Here is a 12,377-nt window from a genome sequence, read left to right on the forward strand (position 1 = left end):
TCCGTCCTTAGCTCTTTTGTCTCACTTTTAATCTTTTATATTTTGTCCTACCTCCTTTAGAAGACAATGGGCTGCTTTTCTGGGCGCCTGATGACCTCAGCTAGCGATCAGAAGTTGTTTTGCGAAGTTTGCTCTGCATTCAGTTATTCTTTTGATGAATTTGTAGGAGAGAAAGTGGTCTCCCCGTCCTACTCCTCCGCCATCTTGGCTCCTCCTCTAGGTGTAGGTTTGAATCACCTGTGAAACTGAAAAAAATCTCAGTGCTGACTCCAAATTAGTGAAATCAACGTACCTAGGATGGGTGAGGCACAAGCATTGATCATTTTAAGGGTAATCCAGGTGATCTGAATGTGCATCCAAGACTGAAAACCACTGCAGTAGCTTCAACTCTGTCTTGTGTTGTCCTAGGTATTTTCCTGGGCAAGTATATACTCCAGAACATATGTCTACATACATGTATATTTGTATGCACCACAGAGATATGTATGTATGTGTATCTGCATGTAAATGATGCAGTTATTTGAAGGCAACAGGGATTATCTGGAAATATATTTTGTAGGGTTTTCCTTTACTAAATACATCCAAGCTCTTTTGTAAGATGTGATAATTTGGTATAATTAACATCATATTTGATGTTACTTCAGAGAAGAATCTACCTGAAGCTAGATAAACTCTACAGTAATTTTTAAAAAATGCCAGCATTAGTTTATAACTGCATGTGCACTCAATCATTCGTGTCCAACTCTTTGTGACCCCATGGACTGTAGCCCAGTAGGCTCCTCTGTTCATAGGATTTTCCAGGCAAGAGTACTAGAGTGGGTTGTCATTTCCTTCTGTAGGAGATCTTCCTGACCTAGGGATTGAGCCCTCCTCTATTGCATCTCCTGCATTGGGAGGCAGATTCGTTACTACTGTGTCACCTAGGAAGGCCTAGTTTCTGACTAGAAGTTATTATCTCTGCATTAAATCCATGATCAGATGATTTATTTTCCTATTAACAAAATAGCATCACTTCTCAAAAGTCAGACTTAATCTTCAAATAACATGAAATTGTTTTTGTTATTATAACTGTTTGCCATTCAATTATTAGATGTTGATGTTACCATTTCTTATCAAGCAAACACTATTTGCTATAGTACTTATTATCTATTGAAAGCCTCTTTCTTGCCTGTGATTAACAGATGTGTAAAAATAGTGTACATAAGTATTACTAACACCATCCATTAACCAGCATTGCTGTGTCTCTATTTGTCTCTTTTTCTAGAGTATACGGTCTTCCCTGGTGGCTCAGATAGTAAAGAATCCGCCTGCAGTGCAGGATACTTGGGTTCCATCCCTGGGTCAGGAAGATCCCCTGGAGAGGGAAATTGCAACCCACTCCAGTATTCTTACCTGAAGAATCCCCATGGACAGAGGAGCCTGGCGGGCTACAGTCCATGGGATTCCAAAGAGTCGGACATGATTTAGCGACTAAGCACCTTAGAGTTCAGAGAGACTTCGCAAAAAATAGTTTCTACGTTTCTCTGTCTTCAGCCAAAGTGCTGGCATGATGACCCCTTCAGTCTCTCCCAGCTCTCACAGTAATGGCTACGAGCCCAGCCAAACAGCAGGAAGCAGCTTCTTCAGGAGCTTGAAAGAAATCAGGTCTCATTAAACAATAAGGGAATGGGCCACACAGCTCACTTATATCCTCTGCTCTTGGAAAAATGTAGATTCCTTGGTGTGAAGTAGAGAAGCAAATCAAAACTAAATTACCTCTGTGTAAATAAACCATGTGACACCAATAATTAGGAAGCTTGAATGTAAGAACATGGCCTGATATATGAAAAGACCAAGATTTACTTCCAGATCAGCTGACATACATCTTTAAACTCTTTGATGATACAAACAAAACCTTTAAGCAGTTTGATCCTAAGCCTTCTCTTCATCCTTCCACCAGGATTCCAGCTGTGGTTTGTCAGATTTTATGGTGTTATTATCAGATCTGGACTGATGGTGCTAATTATTCCCCTAAAAGATGCCAGGATTTAATCATGCAGAAACAATATTTTACTTCTATTAAAAGGATTTTTAGAAATTTGTTTCATCATACTGTCTCTATAACTTATTAATTTTTTTATTTATTGTATTAGAAAATGCAGCTAATTGTGTTGGTACTATTTTGGGATTCATGACAAACATGTATTTAAATGGGGTGGTATGTATAAGCATGAATAGACCATACATGGGTTGTTGCTGAAAAAAGTCTGTTGCTTTTTGCTTCTTTCTTTATTTAATTTTTCACATTTGTAGGGTATAAAGAACCTCCAACCAGCTTGATTTTGTTGCTGCTACTACTGCCAGATATAGCAGAGCTGACATGTTGCTTTGAGTTATGTCTTAGCAATTTTTGTTCATGTTGTAACTTGCTTCACCACATTAGTTCAGTCAAGCAGTTCTGTGGCTCTCTTGATGTGTTCCATATTTACACAGTTGTAAACATTCTGTAAAGAATTGTGTACAATAGTTATTGCTTCTGGGGTTATGACATAGGTTCATTCTAGGGCTATGACTTTTTTTTTTTTTGGTAGGTAAACAGTTCCCAAACTTAATTATGCATGGTTATCTTGATAAAACAATTTATAAACCAAAAATGTTTAAGGCACATGAACCAAATCAAAGCAAAAATTGATGTCAAGCCTTCCCTGAAATTTCCATCAATAGGTTAACAAAGTTGGGTATTTACTAGACAATTAGACCAGTTTGTCTGAATTATAATGTGTCCATAAAATACCTGGGGATATTACTAAAATGCAGATTCTGATTCAGAAGGTTTAGAGTGGGGACTGAGATGCTGAGCATGTTTTAGAGCTCCCCAGTGATACTCACGCTACTTGTCTAAGAACCACACTTTGAATAGAATGGAACTAGGGAACTGACTTCACACCCAGATTTTTAGGCTCTGTACCTTACTTTGTAAATCAGAATTTCCACAGAGATCTGATTCTTCTTTAATTCCTCTATTAACTCTGATGAGTCCCTATGTTATAAACTACAAACCATGAGACCCAATGCAAATAATTCAATGGGAAAAGTCAAGGTGTAATTCCTAATTAATTTCTCTAATATCTAACTTCCTCTTAAACCTTGGAGGAAGCTCATCAAATTAAGCACACCTGAGAATTAGGCTTTTAAAATCAAAGGCTGCTTAGGAATGCAGTGCTCAGTCAGGAAACACCTTAATTTCTAAACTGTACCCCAGATCCAAGGTAGAAAACTGCTCAGAACAAGGCTGTAGAAGCACATGGATACTGTGATGCCAGAAGACTGTCTGAAAACGCTCTTCCTGACTCCTATCCATTTTTCTTCTCACGGGAGTTCAGAGCAGGCTTGGGTCTGAGGCTGAATTCCCAGGGCAAATAACTCCATCATGTACCATGTTTCTTAATGTAAGATATTAATCTATGTTCAAAGTACTATTTGAATTCGAAAAATCCTACAGTTTCAACATTATGCCATATCATTTTACTCAAAAACAGTGTGAAGAGAGAAATAAAGACATAATCCTATGGCCCAAATAAATACTTTTCTAGGTATTCTTTTATTACTTATATGTAGCTATATCTTAAAATAAAATTTTGACAGTATCTTAAGTAATTATTTTAAAATTTTAGATCTGACAATAGTATTTAGTTCAGTTCAGTCGCTCAGTTGTGTCCGACTCTTTGTGACCCCATGGACTGCAGCATGCCAGGCCTTCTTGTCCATTGCCAACTCCCGGAGTTTACTCAAACTCATGTCCATAGAGTTGGTGATGCCATCCAACCATCTCATCCTCTGTCATCCCCTTCTGCCCTCAATCTTTCCCAGCATCAGGGTCTTTTCAAATGATTCAGTTCCTCACATCAGGGGGCCAAAGTATTGGAGCTTCAGCTTCAGCATCAGTCCTTCCAATGAGTATTCAGGGCTGATTTCCTTTAGGATTGACTGGTTTGATTTCCTTGCAGTCCAAGGGACTCCCAAGAGTCTTCTCCAACACCACAGTTCAAAAGTATTAATTCTTTGGTGCTCAGCTTTCTTTATAGTCCAACTCTCACATCCATACATGACTGCTGGAAAAACCATGAGTTTAGCTAGACAGACCTTTGTTGGCAAAGTAATGTCTCTGCTTTTTAATATGCTGTCTAGGTTGGTCATAACTTCCAAGGAACAAACATCAATAGTAATATGGTTATGTTTTTAATAGATTCCTTTCCTTTTATTTTAGAAATACATACTGAAATATAAGTGGAATGATATCTGAAACTTATCTAAAAATATGGGAAATTGAGCAGTAGGAATAGAAATGAAAGAAGATTGGCCATGAATGAATAACTATTGAAGATGAATAAAGGACATGTGAGGTGTCATTATTTCTTCTATCTACCTTTGTACATGTTTAAATTTTTCTTCAATCAAATGTAAAAAATACTTAGACCACACTATACCTATACAGCCAGAGAAATCTTTCTGAAGGAAGATCCAGTCATATTTATTCCTTTCTCATAGACTTTTGTAGTTCCATTTCTCTCAAACTTTAAACAAGTTAATTAAGCTCATATGCCTTGAAGATTCTTGCCCTTGTTCAGTTCTTCAGCTTTGTGTTATACCATGTCTCCCTTCATTCTCTGAGCTTTTCTAGGTTGATTTATTTGCACATCCTGTGACATGTTTTTTGGCTCTGAAGCCACATTTTAGTTTTTGTCTGATAAACCTTTCTTTAAACTCTAATCCCAGGTTTTTTTTATATTTATTTTTCTTAATTTATGGTTTCCCTTTGATTACTTTTTTTTTTTTTGGTAACTTGGTGACTGTATTTGGTTGACATATTTTTAATCTTCTCTCATATAACTTTTTAATCTCCCTTTTTCTACCCTTGTTTTCTTCCAAAACTTTTTGATATTATGACTATCACCAATTAAGCATAAAGCAGTTGAAGTTTGCTTTCAGTATATTAATGGTATTGTTAATTCTGCTATTACTGTTTAGTAGTAGCATTACTATTACTGCATGCATTCATTAATGCATGACTGCATTTTTTTCTTATGTCAGTCATCCCTTTGTTCAGCTTATTGTGACATTTGGTATCGAGTCTATTTTTTTTTTATTTTACTGACAATGAAAATGAGATTTTAAAATTTTTGTTTTAAAATTTGCACTATTTGTTTTGCACTATTTTTACATGTTCCTCTTAAATGTGCATTTTCAGGGCAATTCTTTTCTCATCTAATTTGCAGAATCTTTTCATTGATTCTGACCTGGATTGGGTTCCTTAAAATGGAGTCTGAGATGGGACTTTTCATTGAGTTTCATTGAAGAGCACTCTTAGGAGCACCACTTCTGAGATGTGAAGAAAGCAGAATTGGGCAGAGGGAGAAAATGTTGCAGTGTAGTTGCAAAAGTGACTTCAACTGTGCCACAGTTTTCCTTGAGAGTATTCTGGTGTGGAGGCAAGGGTGCCAGGTCTTGTATACCCACCCCTGCACTAGTAAGAAGGAACTATTCGGGGAGTGGATACAGCTTTGAGACCTCAGCAGCTGAAGACCTATCAGGTGGGAGATTAAGTATCTTATACCTTAAGGATAGTGCATCCAAATATCTCTACTGTCCACTCGGATCCAGTTGCTTCTTTTGGTAATTTCAGCCTTCCTGGGACAACTTTCTGAGGATTCTGGTTTGTCTCATTTTCTGGGGAAACTTAAAAGTTGAAGATTAGTAGAAAGGATGACAATCTTTATTGCTGCAACTGACCTGAAACCTCATCATCCCCTTCCTTTAGATTCCCCATTCTTGTGGACAGCACCTGTGCTGCTCTCAGAGGCATATCTGGTAAAGTGACCCAGACCTAACCCCCAGTCACCATGTCCCTACCAGGCCACGGCTACTGTATATTTTTTCATTTGTCACCTTACTTGGTCAGCAGAAAGCCAAACGTGCTGAGTGCCTCCCTGTCCTGAGATACAGCAGCAGCCTCTTCCTGACCCAGTCGCCTGTTCTGGCCAGAGTGCTCTTTCTTTGTACACTTTACTTTCAACAAGGGATCCTGAGGAGGTTGGATGGCACCCACAGCTTAATGTTCAAGAGAACTCTTCCTCTGTCCCATGCTGGGAGCATTTTCTTCTCTGGGAGCCAGGACATGTGGATCAGCATTCCTCAACCCTGATACTATTCACATTTGGGCCAGATACTGTGTTCTGGGGGACTTTCTGGTACAATGTAGGAGATTAAGCAGCATCCCTGTTCTCTAACCTCTAGTCACCAGTAGCGTTTTCCAGTCATGACAACTGAAAATATTTGTAGACATTGCCGAATGCACCCCACCCCCACACTGGCCCATCCCAGCAGAGGGACCAAAATCATCTCCAATCGGTCTAGGCCCTCAGAGCCTAAATTTGAGGGAATGAGGAACACAGATCGCTCAGCTGCCTTATTGGGAGTGACAACACTTGGTTGTAAGTTGCTTCCAGTAGCCACACACCCTACCATTTGAGTATAAAATAATATTCATTAATTTAAGGTGTAATCTGTGTCCTCATAGAGAGTGGCACAGCGTAACGTCTCTAAACTGGCCTTGCAGCTGAACCTTCAGAAGACCACCCTTCACTCTATTTCTGAATACAGAGCCTCAGCGCAGTGCAGGGACCAGCGGGAGAATTCACATGGTGGTTCTAGGGACCTTGTATGCACACTGTGAGCGAGACCTTGGCACAGACTTCATTTAATACCAAGTCCTGATACACCTGTCTAATAGTGACACCATGATGACATTTTGGGACCTGAGTTATCAGGATCAATTCCCACCCTGTGTCCTAGGTCTAAAATCCCTACTCCTCTCTCCCAGTTCATAGTTTCCAAGTAGATGGTCATGAGTTTCTCTAGAAAAGCACTGGAGATGCCATTGCCGTACAAACTTGGCAACTTCTTTATGGTGGGCACGTGGTGCCTCTCCCTCTCTCCCAGTTGTAGAGCTGGTTCATGTCTAGAAATGGGACCTGCGAATGTGACATTTTATTTGGGGGAGGGGGGCTGTCCTTAGATTCCTCACCATCCATCTTCATTTTTTTTTTTTTTGATTGTGTAGTTTAAGCAATATGCTTGTTGGCTTACCTGTCATCCTGTGCCTCAGAACATTGTGTTCTATTTTTTCAATAGCTCTCTAGCTAGCTCTCTAGCCGGATCATAGCTGCCACTCAGACCTTGCTACTCATCATGGTAATTGCTCCCACCTGAATTCCTAAATGCTGATAGTTAAGTGCTACCAGATGGACTCTATTATTTCAGGATACTTATTACTTTCAGGGAACCTCTGTTCTGAATCAGCATTTTCTACATGAGCCAAGCCTATCGAGGACAAACACCAGGGAGCTTCTCAATGTTTCTGACTCAGTAATAAATTCCTATCCACTTTGACAGAGTTATTTTTTGGCACTCCCGTTCAACATACTTGCTGGTGTGTTTTTCAGCCTTACCTATTTTAGCCATTGCATTGTACACTCCTGTTTGAGCGTTTGGAGATTGATATGGACAAATTGTTTGTGTCCTCTCAAAATTTATATGTTCAAGACTTAAATTCTCAATGTGATATTATGTGGAGGCGGGGCCTCTAGGAGGTGATTAGGTTTAGGTGACGGTAAGAAGGCGGAGTCCTCAAAATGGGAATAGTGTCCTTACAAGAAGAGGAAGAGATGTCACAGCTTCCTCCCTTTGCCCTGTGAGGATATGGCAGGAAGGCTGTCATCTGCAAGCCGGCAAAAATCAATTGCCTTCACCCTGGTACTGGATTTTCCACCTTCCAAAACGGTGAGAAATGTTTGTTGGTTCAGTCACTCAGCCTGTGATGTTTTCTAATAGCAGCCCTAGCAAACGAAACCCTTTCGCTAGCATGTAGTGCAGATCACCACTTTCTCCAAACTTCCAAGGCTATCCTAATAGTCTGTTAGAACTGTCACATGGGGTCCCTGTCAAAATACTAAACGCCACATGCTTGGAGAACATTATCCAGCTTTATGCCTCTCTCATCGATCCTGCAGCCACAGATGTTCTCCTATCTTTCTCTGGTCTGTATGTCACTTAGATTCTAGATCTTCGGAGGGTGTTCCTTTTTCTCCCTTAGCAGGTGAATTCGGATAGAATTTTTTATGCCAGGAGAGAAAATCAGACATTGCTAAGCATTGCTAAAGATATACCACTTACATTATATAAGGTTGTGATACCAGACACTAATTTGAGGAAATCAGCCAGGTGGGTGAGCTGTCCTCTGAAGCACAAGTGTAGGCGTCTTATCAGAAATCCCCTGGGGTTGTTTTCAGTGTCCTTTCCCTCATCCTTCCAGGCTCTCTGGTAAGCTGCTTTAGCTCCTTGCTGGACTCGCCCAAGGTTTTCTTTTATGATTTATTTACCGATCCAAAGGCAGCTCTCTCTTAATGGAATCACATTGAGAAAGGGGGGAAATGTCTATAGTATGGAGGACCATTGCAAATAATTTGAAAATAAGCCTACATACAGACTTTCCCTAGTGAATTGCACCATCATTCTATACAAAACAAGTATTGCTCCATACTTGATGTACTACATCTGCACTAATTTTGGCAATAGACTATAAAAATATACTGCTTAAAAATGATGGAAGCATTCATCACAAAAATCTTGATTATTTAGACATGAGCTCTAAACACCTTAGAGATTATGATGCATATTGGGTTGAATCAAAGTCTAAAGATAAACACTCTGGAACAAAATTTCCCCTCAAATCCCATCAGGTATTTTATGTATATGATTATTTTTCCAAAGGTGTTGAAATTGGGATAAGCTCAAGACTTTTATAAAATGACAATTACTAGATTTTCCATTTTAAACAATGCCGTCTGACTCTATGTAGCTATAGTTTGGGGGAAAAAATGATACACTTACTTATCTATAATCTCAAATTCAATAAGTAACAATGAGCAGTTCAGACTGATTCTAGGAAAGATGTTTGAGGAAATTCATCAGAGGTCTGTTAATATTTACAAAATTAAGCATTTCTATATCATGTTTACTTTTTTAAACTTCTTACACAAGCAGGAAGACTAGTGCTAGGCCCTCTAAGGAAGAGGGAAAGTCAATTCAGAATTAAAAACGAAAGTTCTGTTTGAATGCCCCGTTTCTTTACTAAGATATAAATTTTACCCTCTCCCCTAGCATACATTAGTGAAGTCTATACATAGAAAAAATTTTTTCTTTTGCTCTATATTAAGGTTTATTTAATGAAACACTGTTATAACTGAGATTTTTAGTTGATACATATTGTCATTTTCTTTCACAAACACATACACTACTAATTACGATATAATCAAGGTACTGTTCTAAGTGCTTTTCTAATATTATGTCATTTAATCCTCAGTACACTGAAATAGATGCATCCCTGGTAGCTCAGCTGGTAAAGAATCCCCCTATAATGCAGGAGACCCTGGTTCGATTCCTGGGTTGGGAAGATCCCCTGGACAAGGGATAGGCCTCCCACTCCAGTTTTCTTGGCCTTCAGTGGTGGCTCAGATGGTAAAGAATCATCTGCAATGTGGGAGACCTGGGTTTGATCCCTGGGTTGGGAAGATGCCCTGGAGGAGAGCATGGCAACTCACTCCAGTATGCTTGCCTAGAGAATCCCCATGGACAGAGGAGCCCGGTGGGCCAGTCCATGGGGTCCCAGAGAGTCGGCCACGACTGAGCGACGCAGCACGGCACAGCACACTAAAATAGACACTATGTGACACCGTAAATTACAGGGAAGGAAAAGGGCACAGAGCGGTTAAATAATTTTCTGCCAGTCACACAGCTAGTAATTGGCAAAACTAGAATTTAATCCAGGAATTCTCTCTCTGGAGTCCATATTCCTAACCATTGCACATGCTAATGGAAGGATAAATTATAAAGCTAGAAATTCTTAAATTTTATTTTTCAAATTTATAGCAAAAATAAAAATCAATTTAAAGAAACCATACCTGGTTCATTGTTGCTCTCTCTCCACTTGTTCTATAGTTACTCGAAATGGCTCCAGTGTGTACACGCTGAACCCATATAATGCTGCATCCTGATGCCCAGTATGTTAACCTTCTGTTTATCACGCAGTAAAGCTGAGGTTTTTCAAGGAAGGAGAGTCTGGGAGCTGTGCTTTTTGAGTTCACATCCTGGTTTTGCTGTTTACAAACCTTGTAACTTTATGTAATCTTTTTCCCAGTATTTTAATCAGCACTGCAGATTAGTTCTATTTCAGTCTAAATTTGAATTATACTATATCACATACAGAGTAAATTTCTTCATGTTAAGGCATTTGCTGTCCTGTGTACTTTGGCCCTCACTTCCTTCTGCCTCTCATCCCTGCTCTTTCTCATGTACACACACACAGAGGTCCTGTCACACCAGCGAAGTTATTTATCCAAAGACATTCTGATACCTCTGTGCTGATAATCATGCCTTTCTTGGTGCTTGGATGCCCTCTTGAGTAATTACTTTTGGCCTAGGCCCCATTTAAAACTTCTCTGTGAAGCCTGTTCAGTTCTCTGGAGACAATTTATTATTCCTTCATCTGTGTTTCAAAGGCCACCACTTACAATCTTCCCATAGTTCTAATTACCCTTCATTGTGTTTGATAATTAGTTGTATACCTGTTTGTGTCACTGTGTAGGAAGTGAAGGCCTTGTACTCTCCTCTATACCAAGAACAATGCCTTGTGTGTTAAGAAGTTCTCAATAAATATCACATGCATAAAATATGAATTGAACACGTAATGACTCCTCAAGGACAATTTGAAAAAGGTAGCTGTGTCAGAAATACAGAAGGGAAACAAAAACTTAATATTTACATTGGAAAATTGGTTGGCATTCAACTTCTAAAAACAAATCTGGAAAAAAAATAATACGAAGCAGATACTCAGTTAATAGGAGCAAGATGGGAAATGCTATTGCCAAGTCCTATTTAAGAGTAATCAAGCTCTTTAATTTGAGCAGAAGTCTGAAGCATGATCAAGTTAACAAAAAAGAAAAGACCAGTGTTATTTTGACTGAATTGAAAACAGAGTGTGGGGAAATTTGTGTTTTTCCCTTGGAGAACTAGCTGCCTTTATTCCCTCCATTAAGCCAATTTTGTGCCAAAACTTAGCTGATGTTTCAGATCTTTATCAGTACCTCGGTCCCCGTTCAGTTTATCTATCCCTGGCACCATTACTGTCTTGCTCTATTCTTTGCAAAGTAGTTGCTTACTCACCTCAAATTTTGTGTTGATAAATGTTAGTATAATATTTTCCCTTATATTAAATGCATGTTGCATAGAGCTTTCTGGATTTAGAGACTCAATTCAAGATAAACTAAGGGTTGGATTTCTCTTAGATTGACCATATAAGATGGTAAGTCATTAGATTCAGTGTCTTCTCTATGTCAGCCACGATAGGGTACAGCAGTGTCAAAATAAAGCCCTAATCACCATCCACCTATAATTCACAATGAAGTAAGGAAGGCAAATGTGAGTGTAGATGAGATACAAGTTATAGAATCATGCATTGTGTTTGCAACAGAGTTTACAGCCTAGCTGTAGAAATAGTTTTAAAAGGGATGTTTAAGTATAGTCTTAAAACACAAATTAGAATTAGCTTAAGAATAATACTAGTGGAGGGAGTTATTTTTGGATGACAGAGTGGTTGAGGTAGAAGGAATAACAGCCTATCTGTAAACTTTAGAAGCCTACACTTCTGTCTGAGGGACTATAGAAGAAATTAAAAGAAGTCTGCACTTTTGCAGAGGAGACACTGAGAGAAAGAATAAGATAATAAAGCTAGTGATAATGGCAAAATAATTTGAGGTCTTCTAATTGACTTCAGGATTTTGACTTGATCCTGAGAGCTCTACTTTCTTCCCTCCTACAAAGGCTGGATTCTCCCTGCAGTTATCAAAAACCATCTCATCTGACATTTCAGAAGACTTTGTTCCTGCAGTCAACACTCTCTCTCCTGAATCTATATTTTTTGTTTTCCCTACTGAGTCATGGGCTTCCCTGGTGACTTAGTGGCCAAGAATCCACCTGCCAGTGCAGGAAATGTGGGTTCAACCCCTGGTTTAGGAAGATCCCTTGGAGAAGGAAATGGCAACCCACTCCAGTAGTCTTGTCTGGGCAATCCCATGGACAGAGGAGCCTGATGGGCTTCAGTCCATGGGGTCACAAAAGAGTTGGTCACAACTTAGCAACTAAACAACAACTGGATCATTTCTGCAAAAATGTGAATATAACATGAGAGATCACATATTAAAAAATAAAAATTTCCTCCCCCACCACCATTTTCTCTGCACCCCTTGTGGACATTTGTCTATACTCACTGTCTACATATTCTC

This window comes from Cervus canadensis, chromosome 3 (assembly GCF_019320065.1).
Source record: "Cervus canadensis isolate Bull #8, Minnesota chromosome 3, ASM1932006v1, whole genome shotgun sequence".
Lineage (NCBI taxonomy): Eukaryota > Metazoa > Chordata > Mammalia > Artiodactyla > Cervidae > Cervus > Cervus canadensis.